The 17,378-nt window shown below is 41.5% G+C and overlaps 1 long non-coding RNA gene across 1 annotated transcript in view; it reads right to left on the bottom strand.

Moving 5' to 3' along the window:
- Window positions 1–454: 454 nt before the first annotated feature.
- LOC116083701 overlaps window positions 455–17,378 on the bottom strand; it is a 200,394-nt gene continuing 183,470 nt past the window's right edge. Inside the window, exon 12 of the long non-coding RNA XR_004115878.1 lies at window positions 455–713. This is a non-coding gene — a long non-coding RNA (uncharacterized LOC116083701). The remainder of the gene's footprint in view (window positions 714–17,378) is intronic.

The raw sequence follows: 17,378 nt of genomic DNA, 5'->3' as shown, positions 1-17,378 counted from the left end.
AAATTTATAGAAAAAATTAATTCGCTTCTAGTCACACTTTAGAGAGAACAAGTAGGTTTTGTTGTTGTTGTTGTTGTTTTATTTTACATTGAAAAGTAAGGCAGTGCAGTAAACAGGTGACTGTATTGGAATACCCTATGTATGCATCACATTTAAACTGTCGGAGTCTGGAGACCTAAGTACCAACTTGATTCAAAGAGATGTTTCTCACATTCTCTAAACTGATGGGAAGAACACACAGACACAAAGGGGATTACAAGTGTCTCTGCTGAAGTCTGCCTCATTTGAACCTGTTTTTTCCTCTTCTACAGAACAAGAGATAATCGCCCTGAAATAAATATTTCCCCTTTTGAAAAAAAAAATATTTTCAACAATCGATAGTTGGGCAAAATAAGACACTCCATACAGGGCTAAAGTGGAGAAATAACAAATACAAGCAGACAAAATGCCAAAATCATTTCTCTCCATTCTTTTTTTATTTTTTTCCAAAGGGAGAGGTAATGAGCAGACAACCACTTGTAATTTACAAGCTGAAGTCTTCCTTTGACAGCCCACAGATCAATTAAATCCTCTTCAAATTAGTTTTGATGTGTTAATGTGAGAGTCCCCCTCACCTCCCTACGTTTCCAAGGCCAGTTCCTAGTTTCCAGGCGGGCTCCGGGCTGGATTGTTTCTCTTGCTTTGTTGTGCATTAATACAAATCATTTGGAACTCTGGAAAGACACAGAAAGTAACCTTGAGACACAGGGCTCCTGGTGCTTTCTTTTCCCACAGTGCTTTTCACCTCCTAGCTAACTTAAAGTAGAAACCACCGGGATCTTGGTTAATCTTTTTCTTTCCCCAAACTGTACCAAATGTAGCAGGTTGCCTCAACTCCAATTTCCACGACCTGCTTAAAGATGCCTGGACTCTAAAAATTGTTAACCACAATTTCAACGCCAATCCTTCCCTTGAATGTGAAGCGCCTAATAGGTAAAGAAAGATTCTTTTAAATTTGTGACTAGATAATTCTTTTCTTATATTTCGGGAATCCAAAACAATACCTCAGTTTTATCTGACAGGGAATTACTGTCACGTTTGCCTGCCCAATGCTTCCTGTTGGGGGTGAGTGGCCTATTCTTCAGCATGACAAAGTCTGATTTCTGAATGGCTGATAGTGTCAAAGGGCCATTAGTATGCTAAGCCTTTTAGTGGCATGGGATAGCTCCATCCTGCTTGCCTCAATTGTTGCAATTGGGCCACGTGACCAACTGATGATTTCAAGGCAACCTTTGGAATCTTGATGTCTTCCAGAAATTAATATTCTTTCTGGTAATACAACCTAGTGACTCCTTTCGCCCAGCATTTTAATGCTTTAACGGACATGATCCAGAGCTAAGAGCAAAAGAGTAGCTCAGCAAATAAAATTGCTGAGCTTCTCTTATAATTAGTTTTTAAGAATCTAAAAAAGACAGACACAATCTGTTTGGTGAGCCTGTTGACAGTTTTTGCCATGTTCTTCCATTTTAAAGTTTCTGCAGAAACTCTTGACAATTACATGTTAAAAGCAATTTTTCAAAAACTGGCTTAAAGATAAGCAATGCTGTGTTTCTTTGTATCGACGACTTTTTAATTCCCAGCACTGTCTCTTTTTCATTTCCTGAAAAATATCCCTTTCATGCTGATTAACTGCCAGTGCGCACAGCAGAATGGCATAGGCACAAAACAGTCATTTGAAAATGAAAGGAAGTGACTCAGACGCTATCAGAGTCCATACTGACTGATTACTTACTTTATTATGTCTTACGCTGATCGACATTTAATCTGCAAACCAATATATTTGCTGAAATAACACGCACTTAGTTCCAGAGATTGAAAGATGAGACACTTTGGACTACCTATAAACGGTTCTATAAAGGCATGGATGGAAAAACCTACCAGTTCCTGGACTCAGCGCTAACAAGATCTAGGTAACATGCATATTTGATTAAGAAGGATATTTAAGAATATCAATCCCATACATATTAAAATAGAGAGAGAAATTACCTCTCAAAGCCCAATGCACTCTGCTTTTTGTTTTCGTACCCTTGCATTTTGCACAAGACTATGTCAGACAACTGAGTAAAATCCGGACTTTTCTAAGTCAGTAAAAGAAACTGAGTGGCTTTTCAGAAAACAAAGCAAAACAAACAAAACTAGCAAGCTCTTCCTTTCTCTTCTTCTTTCCTCACCAGGAACAGAGTTAGACCACACATCCTGTCTTCCTTGGCAATTGGATGCAATTATGTGACTGAGTTTCATCTAATACGATATATTTAGCTAACAGAATGCTCTTCGCTGCCAGGCCTGGCCCATTAAAGTTCCTCATAGTTGCTCCTTTATGCCTTTTCTCTATCTGCCAACCTGGCTCAGAGCACGGTGACTTTGAAAACTTTTGGTGAAGCTGAGCCAGAATCTGGAACAAGTCTTGATTCAGAAACATTTTTTAAGAGGAACATCACCAGTTGGGCAGGAATACCAATAATGTATCTCCCCACCCTACACTTGTTGAACAGACATTTGTTTCTTAGTTAAACAAGCACCACATACAATCTGGTTTGTTTTGCTCAACAGAAAAAAAAAAGTTTTAGGACTGAAGTGGCTCGGTGGCAAAGAGAACTTATTCTTGCAGAGGACAGGGGCTTGATTCCTGGTACCCACATGGCATTTCATTGCCATCCATAACTCTAGTATCAGGAGATTCCATGCCCTCTTCTGACCTCTCCAGGTACCAGTCACACATGTGGCACTCAGACTCATGGGAGCAAAACAGTCATACACGGAAAAAAGAGTAAGCACATCTCAAAGAATTGAAAGAAGGAAAAGAAATTTAAACCTCAGGATTTTAGGTTGGCTATAAGTAATTCTAGGTATCCATAGTCACATATTTTAATCCAAAGAGGGAAATCGGCTTAAGGAAAAGATCAATTCGGTTTTGAAATCAAGCCATGTTTTTGTAATTTGGCAAACCCAGATCTTTAATAAAGGCAATTCACTTTACTTTTTTTTTTTGTCCACACTTGCCGTCATTCTAGGAAACAGTGTAGTCTACCAGGGCATGGCCCAAACAGAAAGAAAACTATGTGGTGGTGTATTTACTGGTGTCCTTTGTCAAATGAAAAGAACGTTCAAGGTAACTTGACCAGAGATGAGAAAAGTAACTGCAGACCACACATAAGGTGCGATTTGAAACAATCCAATCTGAAACCCTATTGCTACCAACTAGCTTTTCTTGGCAGCCTTGTGGGAGCCTCACAAGCTGACCTAAGATGAACTAATTGGCCTGAGTCAACCATAGAGGCTTCTTAATAGCTACAAATTAATTGTGTGTGTGTGTGTGTGTGTGTGTGTGTGTGTGTTTGTGTGTACAGGGTCTCTCTATGTAGCCCTGGCTGTCTTAGCACTCAGGATGTAGACCAGGCTGGCCTTGAATTCATTGAGATCTACCTGTCTGTTTCCTGGGTGATAGGATTAAAGGAATGAGCCACCACAGCCAGCCACATATTGATTCCTTAAATTAAACTTTTTGTAAGGTCACTTGCTTGTTACTCACTGAATCTCACCCTGGTGCTCATCCCTAGGTTACAAATCTCAAGGAAAATAATTTGCCCAATGTTCAATCTTGTTTACAGCCTCCTGCCCTGAGTGCACCAGATCTGGCACAAAGTTTACTCTCCACCCAGATTTTAGATTCCACAGAACCTGGAGCGCACAGCATTGTGAACTTCAGTGGTACTCTGATGACTTGGCTAATTGTATTTAAATTTGCTTTGTGAGAGAGAAACTTCTTCCAGTAAGTTCACTTGTGCCATGGAGTATGTTATCTTCCCTTAAGAGCAGCAGTGGGACAAATGCAACACTGGATTCATTTTCATTATTATCATTTTTAGTTACATGTGCATCTGTATGTGTGCACATGTATTTGGGTACCTGCAGAAGCTAAGCACATTAGATACCCCTGGAGCTGGACTTACAGGGAGTTGAGAACTCTCCAAAATGGGGTGGGGGTTGGGGGGGGCAGGGTGTCAGGGCAGGGCAGCTGGGAACTGAACTCTGTGCAAGACCAGCACACTTTCTTAACCTCTGAGCCCTGGGTTTGATGTTTAAAATGAGGTTTGCAAGTGATCTCTCTTTTTTACATAAGACCATGACAGTGGTTAGCCAAGTCTCTCATCCTATACTTTCCTAAGCAAATTCCAGTTCTGAGTTTGTACTCATCAAACTTCTAAGCAAGTGGTCATGTTAAGAGAGCCCCAATGCTGCGTCAACCCTAGAAACTTTAGGTCCCATTACATATATGAATCATATTTACAGGGCTGGCTTCTGCAATCCTCTCTTAGAGGATTTATCTTATACAGACTGTTTCAAATACTGTAGCCATAACTCTGCAATAAGGTGACATAAAGAGAACTTATCTGGTTAGGAACATGATACATCATCACTTATAGTCTTCAAACCTTACTGTCCTTTGACTGCTGGGCTTCCACAGAGCACTCATGAAATAATCTACAGACCAATGTTAGCTGAAAAATAACACCTTTCAGCTGGCGTGACTGTCCTAAGTTGTTTACCGGATATGACTCTTACAAACATTACTTATATTATGGGTACAGTGGAGCTGGAGAGGACTGGGGCTTCTTCTCACCCGCAGGCCACAGTTTCCAGTCTGCAGATGTCTGTCTGCATCTCCCTCTATTTGTGGAATGGTTGAGCCAAGCACTGGGTGTCACGATTTCTTCTGGTAGCCTTATGGACTGGATCAGTGAGGATAATCTCAAAGAATTTATATGTGAATACAAACCTAGTAAGAATCCATCCTTCTCAGAGCCATAGAGTGGAATCCAGCTTTTTCCTCAGCAACAGAATGAAGGCTTTGGGTAAACTTTTAGGTGGCTACTGCTGTGATGGACAGATTTAGATAAGCTGCACCCTTCGGAGACGGATGTTTACATCAGCCACAATACACATGAGTCTTGTATATGATAGAACCTTGCTTGGACTTGTAGCCCACCCAGCTTGAATATGTTGGGATGGGGAGCCATCCCTATGCGGTGCAGAGACCTTGGGACACTGCCAGCAGTGGATCCTCAGAAGAAAGCTACCATTTTGAACTCCTCCTTCCTCCCGGATATACTTGTATGCATCTTGACCCACCCAATGGCTGGCTACCACCAAACCAAGTGGAAGAAGCCTTTCTCCTACCCCATGGGCTTTGCAATGGAAATCTACATCATTTTGAACCATCATACATCTCAGGTAGGAAGTAAATGACTGCTGAAAACATGAACTTTGGCGACATTAGCTTAGTGACTGGGCAGCACTGAGAAAACAGACTCCAGAGCTGCAAAAACTGTAAATGATGACCCTCCAGAAACATGGTAAAAATGCCTCCAAGAAGGATCCAAATGGAAGTATTCAGTCCCTGAGCCCACCACTAGAACTGACTGGGGAAAAAAAGTACTTGCTGCAAGCGAACAAACATCATCCAATACACTCAGATTCAGGCATTTGGTACATTTTGCCTCAGGTTATGGACAATGAGCCACCGATACTAAGGGGCCCAGAGAGTCTGCTTCAGAGGTTGGTGTCATCAGTGGTAAGGGATGGCATAGTTTTGTGCACAGCCGAAAGTCAAGGCAGCTGTATAACTTGCATTTGGTGCCACGTTAGCATCACCGTTGGACTACCCTCTGCAGGTTGATTTGATCTGGGTGTTGATTTCTGCTCAGCTTTCCCTGTTATCGCCCTGTTCAAACTTGGCTTAGGGGCCTGGGTGAAGGGGGAGGGTTGGAGGAGGAAGGAACCTAGTGACAAAGTGCTTTCCTAACTCACACAGGGCCCTGTTGGATTCCCAGCACTGACAAGTAATTTTTAATTACAAACAAAAATTTTAATTCTTAAGACAGATTATTGTGACTTTTATTTCCTTTTTGATGTTTCAACAACTTCCTTTCTTTTCCTTTTATCTTTTTGGTTGTTGTTTTTGTTTGAGACAGGGTTTCACTGTGTAGTGGGTTCCTGGCTGTCCTGGAACCCACTCTGTAGACCAGGCTGGTTTCCAACTCAGAGATCCGACTGTCTCTGCCTCCCATGTGCTGGGATTAAAGGCTGGCGCTGCCACCACCACCGGCCTAATAACTTCTTTTTCTATAGCAATGACAGCCTCTCTGATAACTAGAAATCTCTATAGACAAAATCAGAGAGCAAGGTGATGAGCATCGGGAGACTGGGTGTGTGGATGAGGAGCTGGAAGCCTTGATAGGCTGCTGTGAAACAAATGTCTTCCCTTGAGTATCTAAACTCTTGGTCTTCAGTTGGGGGCAGTTTAAAGAGGTGTGGCCTTGCTTGAGGAAGTGTGTCACTGGACGTGGGCTTTGAGAGTTTAAAGGCCTGACCACTTCCTGTTTGCTCTCTGGCTTTTGTGCCTGTGCTTTGAGACGTGAGCGCAGCGTCCTGAACTAGCCACTACACTTGCCAATTTTGGCCATATCTCCGCATAGCCAAGGTAACCACCTTGTAGATTCCTTCTCTGCATTTCCCTGCTGCTGACTTTTGGTTTGGGAGAAGCTAAGCTAAAGGGAAGCACTGGCAGATGGGAAAATTAGGAACACTATCTCCTCCCCGATCTCCATCCCCACCCCATTTTGTGCTCACAGATCGGTGCAGCTTGGCAGTGCTTGAATACTGTTTCTCCACATGATCCCAGTTCCTTGTGAATGGCCTTTCTTTCCCTGATCATAGCTTCTGCTACACAGCCCCCGATACAGTTTTAGATCCCATAAGCTGTGATTTTTTTCTGTGTTGTGTGAGCCCTGATTGTAATCTCTGCCTTGACGCATGAGCTACCTGATTTGGCTTCTCTACAAGGCAATTACCTATATAAACAATACTCGTGAATTAAATGTTCTCTGTTTGCAATGGTTAATGTGGTTTGTTCTCCTGACAGAATACTGACTAGTATATACGTCACAGGAAGACTCACTAAAGCGGTGACATTTGATCAAAGACTTAAAGGTAGCCTTGTTCATTTCCCTGCCGGGGGTAGAGGGGTAGGGTGGGGGCGGGGAGGAATATATTCCAGGCAGACAAATAATTAATGCAAAGCCCAAACGGGAGAACCTGCTTGACACATTTAGAAAAATAACAGTGAATAAGGAAAGTGATAGCAGAGGAGGTAAAGGAGAAAACGCAGCCAATGAACGGCCAACCAGTACCTGAGGGAAGGTTTTGAGGAAGGGAGTGACTGATAGGAGCCTTGTATTTCAAGAAAAACATTGGTGGCTCCTGTACTGAAAATATGCTGTAGGGTTAGGCCTAGTAGATGAGGCAGAGTTGCATTCCCAGTTGCTTGTGAAACTGAGAAAGATCAAAAATTCAAGGCCATTCTGGGATTTAGAATGAATAGAAAGTCAACCTGGGCCATTGAATGACATCCTTTCTCAAAATAGAAAAAGGGAAAAGGGAAGTGGGGAGATGCCATGTTGACTGATACAGTCTTTGGCTAGCATGTATGAGGCCCTAGGTGCAACCACTACCTGCTACCTAGTAGTTGGGGGGAAAGAGGGTATTAAAGAAATAAGCCAGACTCAGAAAGACAGATATTAAATGTTTGCTTTTCATCTATTGCCCTAGCTTGTTTTATTGCTTTGATAAAACACTAACCGAAAACAACTTGGTGGGGAAAAATTGCTTATTTGACTTACAGGCCCATCTTAGATAGGGCAACTTGGCTGTGATGAAACACCATGACCAAAGCAGCATGAGGAAGCAACAGTGGTTTATCAGGCATATGCTTCCTCCTCATCACGGTTCATCATTAAAGAAATCAGGACAGGAACACAAACAGGGCAGGAACCTGGAGGCAGGAACCAAGCAGAGACCAGGGAGGACTGGCTGCTTACTGGTTTGCATTTATATGGCCTACTTTGTTTAAACACCCCAGAGCCACCTACCCAGGGGTGACACTACCTACTTTGGGTCGAGTCCTCTCACAGGAATTATTAATGAAGAAAATGTCCCAGGCCACTTTGATGGAAGTAAGTTCTCAATTGAGGTTTTCTCTTCTAGGGGACTCTAGTTTGTATGAAGTTAATTAAAAAGTAAATAAAAATAGACAGTATAGATTTAAACACACACACACACACATTCCACATATAGCATAAACTCAGAAAGGAAGTTATTTTGGGCAAAAAAAAAGAAAAAGGAGACCAGAAAGCAAGGGGAGTCAGTATCTTAGGGTTTTATTGCTGTGAAGAGACACCATGACGACAAAAACTCTTATAAAGAAACATTTAATTGGGGCTGGCTAACAGTTCTGAGGTTTAATCCAGTATCATCATGGCAGGAAGTATGGCAGCATACAAGTAGACATGGTTCTGGAGAGGTAACTGAGAGTTTTACATCTGGATCCAAAGGCAATAGGAAATGACAATGACACACTGGCCAGGGTTGAGCTTCTGGGAGCTCTAGGCAAGATGCCCAATGATACACCCACTCCAACGAGGCCACACCCACTCCAACGAGGCCACACCTACTCCAACGAGGCCACACCTACTCCAACGAGGCCACACTTCCTAACAATGGCCCAAAAGGCCACTCTCTCTGTTCCTATAAGGGCCATTTTTATTCAAACCACCACAGTCAGGGAGGGCAGTTGAAGAGTCTTATGAGCAAATTAATTGGAAAGAAAGAAAGAAAGAAAGAAAGAAAGAAAGAGAGAGAGAGAGAGAGAGAGAGAGAGAGAGAGAGAGAAAGAAAGAAAGAGTGGAAGATAGGCAAGCCTGATAGTAAATCAAAGCTGTCAGAATGGTTGACTATTAGCGCTCTCAAATCTTCCTTGGCAAGGCCCATAGGCTAATAAAATGCAGATTTTAGACTTGCCCCACCCTGAGTTTAGATTCCAGCTTTGTATTTACTAGCCATACGACTTGAATTTGTTTTCAACCTAGACGAATCCCCATTCTCCTTTGTGCTATGAGGATGAATCAAGTGAGCAAACACCCGGAGTAGCTGACTAAAAAGGCTGGCACACAGTAGACATTCAATGAATGTCCGTTCCTTTCTTCTTTTCTATCACACTAGTAGAAGTTGCAAGGAGACGATACAGCACAGGGGGTTAGACACTTTCCCCAGCAACATTCTCCTAGGAGGAATAAAAAGCATTTTGGTGAGAGAGTTCTATATTTCTAGGGCAGAGGCAACGTCTGGTTGCAGATGCCAGTCATTAGAATTGGAAGCTCCAATTAGCTTCCTTTAGGAGCCTTGGGAAAATGACAATGTAATTCAGATAGGAACAAGCAACAGTGATGTGCATTTTTAAGAAAAGGAAAAAAAAAAGGTGTTTAAGAAAAAAATTTTAAAAATGTTTAAAAGAGGGAGTCTGGGCTGAGAGATGGCTCCGTGTTCACGAGAGTGTACTGTTCTTGTAGAGGACCCAAGTTCCGTTCCTAGCACACATTACAGCTGCCTGTGTAACTCTAGTTTCCCGGAATCAGAAACCCTCTTATGGCACCCAGGGACACCTGCATTCGTGTATAGACACATACAAACCACACAATTTAAAAAGGTGGGAAGTCTGGAGAGAGGGCTCAGAAGCCACTCTTCCAGAGGACCCAGGTTCAATCTCAGCATGCACATGGTCGTTAGCAACCATCTATAATTCCAGTTCCAGAGGTTCTGACACCTTCTCTTGGCCTCTATAGGCACTGCACACATGCAATAGACAGTGCGAACACACACACAAAATAAAAATAAATAAGTCTTTAAGAAAAATAGGAACGACTATGGGTCAAACAGATTTGGGGTAATATGGAGCTCAGCCAGTTAGGTTTATAACATCTAATATCCAGTTGAGGAAATAAACAGGTAGGAATACAAGTCTGAAAATCACAGAAAGGCGTAGTTGTGGGTGAAGAAGCAGTTCATGTACAGGTGAAATTTGAACACCATCGAAGTAGATGTCATCTAGAGACAGGAGAGGAAGACAAAGGATTGAGTCATGGATTCTCCAACAGTACTGAACTGGGAAGAGGAGGAGCCTAAAAAAAAAAAATCCAAGCAATGCAGTAGAGATTCCAGGACAATGTGATATACTGTGAGTCCAGGCAAATAGAGATACCGGAGGATATAGAAATGAGCTGTCAAGTGATAAGCAAAATGCAAAATCCGAGAACTAATTCTTGATTTATCAACATGAAGGTCAGTGACCTGGAAGAGGAGGATTCAGTGGAGCCACAGGAGGCTAAGTACCACCGGAATGCAGAGAAAGGGAGTGTAGAGACAATCGAGGCAGTGAACAGAAAGTTAGTTAGGGGCCTGTTGCTGCAAAGAGACGGGACAATAGATAGTGAAATAAGTTGGGTCAAAGTAAGCTTAATTGGTTTTTTTGTGTTTTTTGTTTGTTTGTTTGTTTGTTTGTTTTTTGGTTTTTTGGTTTTTCAAGACAGTTTCTCTGTGTAGCTCTGGCTGTCCTGGAACTCACTCTGTAGACCAGGCTGGCCTTAAACTCAGAAATCCGCCTGCCTCTGCCTCCCAAGTGCTCCCAAGGGATTAAAGGGGAGCACTGCCACTACCACCGCCCAGCAAGCTTAATTGTTAATCAAAACAGGAGAAACCACAGTCTGCCAAAGACAATGGTCCCGGAAAGAGTAAAGTATCTTTAGATAAAGTAAAGGGCAGGGGGCTGGCGAGATGGCTCAGCGGGTAAGAGCACTGACTGCTCTTCGATCCCAGCAACCACATGGTGGCTCACCCGCAATGAGATCTGACGCCCTCTTCTGGTGTGTCTGAAGACAGCAAAAAAAGTGAAGGGCAGATCTAGGTGGTCCAGGATGAGACCGTATCTCCTTTACAATACAGAGATTAGCTGTAGGCAGAGACCTGAATGGTAGATCTATAGTCACGGAGAGAGCATGTGAATGTAGGGGCAAGTTAAGTTGGAGCCTTATCTGAAAAGCTGTTCTGATTGCTTCTTTTCCCACACACAGAAAGTCATTAGCAAGGAGGATAGGAGAGACAGCGGAGGTTCCAGGAGAGAAAAGAGCTGGGCAAGGTTGGTCGAATAAAAATGAGATAGTGATTGGGAGGAGAGGGAAGGATAAGTTGCATTTATTGCAAAGTTCTTTAGAACTGTGGTCAAGTTGAGACAGGAGAGACTTAATAGGAAAATGTAGAAAACATGAAAAGGGGAAGGAGTCTCCCATTTGCCAACAGTTAAGAATTCCAGCACAATTAACAAACTTTGCCAGGAAGATTGTCTTCATAGAGACAATATTCCTTTTATACTTGTATTTCAGATAACGATGAGTCATGCTTAAGGCTTGCACATATATGACCTTATTTCTCAGAGGTAAACCTATGATTTCCTGGGAATCTCACAAATAGGAGTACAACCTTCATCTACAGTCAAAATAACACCTTCTTGTTATTCATGTGAACTATGTTTTTTGTTTGCTGTTTGTTTTGTACTCTTATGAGCTATAATCCTATTTAAGGCTTCTCATGAACTAGCCTCTGATCCTGTGTACTGAGAAAAAGAGGGACATTTTTTCTTAAATTTCTCTCAGAAATTTAATTTGTGTGTATATATACATATACACACAATATATATGGAGAGAGAGAGAGAGAAAAGACACTTAACTATGTAGATATTGTCCTCACCCTCAGCACCTCTCTTTTTATTCCTGTAGCATTTAGACCTGTATTAAAATATCCTACTTAGTAAATTTAGTATGAAGATCTGCTTTATACTAACTCCTTCTGGAATTTTTTTCTGCAACAGAGTCAAGAATCCCAGATTCAGGCTGAAGGAGTGTCTCAGTTGTTAAGAGCACATACTGTTCCTCCTAAGAACCTGAGTTCAATTCCCAGCACCCACATCAGGTGGTTTACAACTGTCTGTAACCCCAGCTCCAGGGGGATTTCACACCACTGACTTCTGTGGGCCCTTGTATTCATGTGCACATACTGCCCCCTCCACACACACACACACACACACACACACACACACACACACACACCCATTGTGGTGGTTTAAATATTCTTTGCCCAGGGAGTGGCAATATTAGGAGGTATGGTTTTGTTGGAGTAGGTATGGCCTTCTTGGAGGAAGTGTGTCACTGTGGGGGAAGGCAATGAGATCCCCACCTTGGTTGTGAGTAAGACAGTCTCCTCCTGTCTGCCCTCAGACAAGATGTAGAACTCTTGGCTCCTTCTTCAGTGCCATGCCTGCCTGAACACTGCCATGCTTCCCACCTTGATGATAATGGACTGAACCTCTGAACCTGTAAGCCAGCCTCAATCAAACGTCCTTTACAAGAGTTGCCTTGGTCAATGGTGTCTCTTCACAGCAATGGGAACCCTAACTAAGACACCCATAATTAGAATATTAAGAGTAAATCTTTAAAAAAAAAAAAAAAGAAGAAAAAAAAAAGAATCCTAGATTCATCTGAGTGGAGATCTCTAAAGAACATGCCTTGGGCTATCTCATGTCCCCAGTAGGAGCTGTGGCTCTGGCTTCCATTCTCTCTGTTCCTGACAAATCATGAGAGGTAAGGACCTTTCTCTAGCTCTGCTCAGCTGCATGGCTTTGGTGGAGAATAGAGACATGGGTGGAATTATTATAAGTAGCAGTTTTGCTGTGTGCAAAAGGGAGTCTTGAGTATAACCAAGAAGATGCTGTATATTCATGAAGTGGGAATAGGGAGATGGTGGGAGTATCAGTGGGTTGGTGGTTTCCCTGTGTTAAAACGAGGGTTGGAGGATGTAGACTACCATTTTTTCATCATATAGAATTAATCTTGTCTTTAAGATCTGAGTTTTCGGTCTGTAGAGATGGCTCAGCGGTTAAGGGCACTGACTGCTCTTCTGAAGGTCCTGAGTTCAAATCCCAGAAATCACATGGTGGCTCACAACCATCTGTAATTAGATCTGATGTCCTCTTCTGGTGTGTCTGAAGACAGCTACAGTGTACTTACATATAATAATAAATAACTCTTAAAAAAAAACTTTGTTTTCATATTTGCATGTACATAACAGACCAGAAAATATGAAAACAAGGGAAATAAATATGGCTGCTATACATGTTTAAGGAAGAATCCTCAAAAGTTGCCATATAAGGGCTGGGGATGTATGGCTCGGCTGCCTACTATGCCTGAACACCTGAGTGGGTTTAACCCTCAGCATCACGTGAAATCAGACATGGTGGCACACAACTGTTATTCCAGTGCTCAGGAGGTGAAAGCACAAAGATCAAATATTCAAGGTCACCCTCAGATACATGGTGAACTTCAGGCCAGCCAGGGCCACAGGAGGCAAACAAGACTACACAGTGGCTATGAGTGCTTGATCCTGCACTTTGTGTCCTGAGCTCAAGCCCTTGAACTCACATGGTAAAAAGAGAATGACTCTCAAAGTTGTCCTTTCACCTGTATAGATGCATGATGGTGTATGCATCGTGGGTACACACACACACACACACACACACACACACACACACAGAAACACACACCCCTAAAAAACAAAAACTAAAAGGAAGTTGACATTTCACATTTTTCTTGTATTTCATTGTCTAGTCTTGGATAATATTGCTATTCCAGATTCTTGCGGAGGGTGAGGCAGAAGGACCATGGACTACCTAGTAAGAATTTATTTCCACTAAAAAAAAAAAAAAAATTAAAGCCTTCATTCCAGTGATCAGTAAATATGCAAGTTCTATTACCAAGGACAAAGGGGAAAAATATATTGTTAGGCAACTGCCATATGTTATGTGTTTTTTCCCATGTCTTAGTTCTAAAAGCAAGACATACAATTGGTCCTACCATGACGGACTGCTGGAATTCTTCTTTTTTTATTAGATCAGAACATAATGATGCATTTTGTAGTTGATGACGCCTTCTACTGTAAGAAAGGTAGTAATATTTTGCTAAGACAGAGAACATACGGGGAGCAAGAGATCTAGTGGGTTAGAGAAAAAGAAAGGACATAATTGGTTTGATGGCTACAGGTTAAGCTTGAGAAGGACCTAGAAGCAGTTGAAACCTTAGGATGAGAATTCAAGAGTGTGAATGGGGCACGTGATTAAATTTATGTAGGAAAATTCTCTGAGCCCAAAGGGACTTTGATCATTTGCACCCATTTCCCAAAACTGATTTCAAGAAACAGTTCCTGACTACACATGGAAATTGTTTCATTGGTTGCCAAGGTCTCAAAAGCCCTGCCAGAGGTCATGATAATTTTATAAGATGATACTGTATTAATTCAAGGGTTTTCAATTAAATTAGCAATAAAAATATAAGATGTGATTAAAAAAATTAGTTTGTAGCCAGTAAATGATGAGGGAGTTCTGCCGTGCCTCTGGTGACTTTGTGTGAAACTTCTGATAGAAATATCTGGTTTTAATTTATTTTTCTGGATGCTTTATTAAAGGCCCATGTGCAAGGAGAAAAATTGAAAACAGACAACTTTAGATCCACTGTAAATTTCTCATGCCATCAGAAATACTAAGATAAATGTTTCTTTTGGCCACCATGCATGAGATGCAAGCAAGAAGTAAAGTCAATTTCCACCCTAATGCTTCTATTTTAAACAATAAAATGCAATATGCATTGAGACATTCTATTAAGCCTACTAGCATAACCTATAGTTTGGATGAAATTACATTTAAAAACAATAACAACAACAACAAAACCCAAAACTTGCACACAGCAAACTATTTCTGCTCCATTATCTAGCTTATATCCAGTACCTAAAATGTAAGAAATAAGAAAATGAAAGTGGTTATTGTTAATTTTTTTTGAATGAAAGCTTAGTAAGAAGTAGATTTATGCTTCCAGATCTCTTTCCAGCCACAGGATGGTCTGATCTGCTGTATTCGCCAGGTTTCCAGAAAATACGAATGGTTCAAGGGTAGCATTTCAGAAACTAGTAAGAATCAATAGACTGGAAAGAATAATCATAGTAAACATAACTTATGCAAATCTTTTCTAAGCAACAAAATGAGAGGAACTACTTTCTTGGATTTTATATTTTAAAAGTTACAAGTAGTTTTCCTTTCCTTTCTCTTGAGGTTCTTTTGAGTTTTGCCTTTTTTAGTGAGACACTAATGTGTAGCCCTGGCTGAAGTGAAATTTACAGAGATGGCAGCCTCTGCTTCTCAAGTACTAGGTAGAATTAAAGGCAGAAACCAACACACTCAGCTTTCGACACATCTTTTGCTGTGCACTAAGTATCAAGTATTAGGTCAAATGAAGCAGCATGCCTGTACTTGTAACACTCAGGCTGAGGTAGGAGGACAATGAGTTTAAATCCAGCCTGGGCTCTGTACCAAGATTCTATCAGAAGAGGGAGAACAGTAAAGGGGATCATGAACTAGGCTACATGTCAGGAAAATAACCAGCAGAATCAGAGAGGGTCCTTTTCTTGGATAACTGACTTTGCATTCTAAAGAAAGAAAACTACACTGAATTAAAAATCAAGCAAGGGAGATAGTAGGAAGGAGAAAGATCATATCCTAAGGACAAAGAATTGATGCAGTCACAAAACCCAGAGCATTAGAGAAAATGTTTCTAGCATGTTTTTAGACATAGCATGCCTAATAAATAGTGGTATTATAACTATGCTCTTTGTTATCTGATATCACACAAAGTGTGCACATATTTTGCTCGAGGTTGGTTCCAAGCTGGATCAATGATGTCATTAAAGACATAGGCTCTTTCCTTTTCTATGTTCTTCCTTCGTGTCTTGTTTGCTACCATTGGTCCCTTCTTGCTCAGAAGATGCCACAACTCCGGATATTGTGTCCTTATATAATGACCAGCAAAAGATGGATAAGGGGCATTGTTATTTCTTCTTTCTTTTTCTCCTCCTGCTCCCCCTTCCTCCTTTTCTTCCTCCTCCACTTCCTCTTCTTTTTTTTCTTCTTTTCCTTCTCTTCCTCCCTGATCCAAGAAGCCTTGCTTTCTCATAAAGGATTTCAGATCCACTTGCTCTGGATATAGTAATATGCTAGCTGCAAGATCTCTTCAGGGAAAGCAAGTATATAGCAATTTTGGTTTTGTTTTGTAGGTGTTGGGTTCCATCAACAAGGAAGAGGGAGGTAGGAAGGGTCTGAGATGTAGTTGGTACCTTATACAATGATATAAAGTAATAGCTAGGATCTGGAGACCTAGGGGATAATGAGGAAATTGGCAAGAAAGAATAGTCCAGTGAGCAACAGCCTATGGAAGACTGGAGCATACGACAGAAAAACTTACAGTGAGCATAGTGTAAGGGGGTTGGGGAAGAAGACAGGAAGTATCCTGCTTTGAGCAGATCAGGTATTTTCTCTTTGCTCCCAAAGCAATGACAATCCCTTGGAAAGATTCATAAATCAATTTTATATAAATTGCTATTCAGGATTTGATAATCCAGTATGGACCATGGTAAAAGTGAAAATAAAATTATATAGCTTGGTAATTATTGTAGGTAAAAATTAAAATCTTTATTTGATCATTATTTATTGCACAATTAAAAAAATAAATTGTTCCCAGAGAAAAAGAAAAAGAAAAGCTTCTAGAAAATTAATCTTTGGGGCTGGAGAGATGGCTCAGTAGTTGAGAATTCAGCTGCTCTTTTAGTCTTGGGTTCAATACCTAGCACCCACATGGCAGCTCAAAACTATCTGTAAGACCAGTTACAAGGGATCTCACCCTCACACAGGCATACATGCAGGCGAAACATCAATGCTTGTAAAATAAAAATAAATAAACCATAAAGAAAGGAAATCCATCTTATTTCTTGAAGGATTTTTGCTCTTGCTTCCCAAGTCATATCATAGAACTTTCACAAAAAGCTAAAACGTACAAAGTGCAAAGCAGAAGAAAAAGAAGCCTGAAAATTTATATAAAAATTTCTAGGGTGGGATTGAAATTGGAGGTTAGAAAGAGCCTCCCAGTGAAGAGGACATGTGACAAAATTGTAGGATGAAGGACAGAGCCAGAGAGCAGGGGCAAGAGAGAGGAGATGAATGGGAGAAAAGTATTCCAGATGCCAGAAAAGCAAATATCTATTGGGTTTAGAGTATAGCAATTGACAGAGACAAAGTGTGGAACAGAGACTGAAGGAAGGACAATCCAGAGACTGCAGCACCTGGGAATCCTTCCCATATTCAGTCACCAAACCCAGACACTATTGCGGATGCCAGCAAGTGCTGGCTGACAGGATCCTGCTATAGCTGTCTCCTGAGAGGCTCTGTCAGTCAGTGCCCAACTAGTGCAGAAGTGGAGGCTCACAGCCACCCATTGGACTGAGCATAGGGTCCCCAATGAAGGAACTAGAGAAAGGACCCAAGGAGCTGAAGGGGTTTGCAGCCCCTTAGGAGGAAC

The sequence above is a fragment of the Mastomys coucha genome, unplaced genomic scaffold (genome assembly GCF_008632895.1).
Source record: "Mastomys coucha isolate ucsf_1 unplaced genomic scaffold, UCSF_Mcou_1 pScaffold8, whole genome shotgun sequence".
NCBI lineage: Eukaryota > Metazoa > Chordata > Mammalia > Rodentia > Muridae > Mastomys > Mastomys coucha.
Note: the sequence above shows the minus strand (reverse complement) of the source record. Positions and strands in the feature narration are given on the sequence as shown.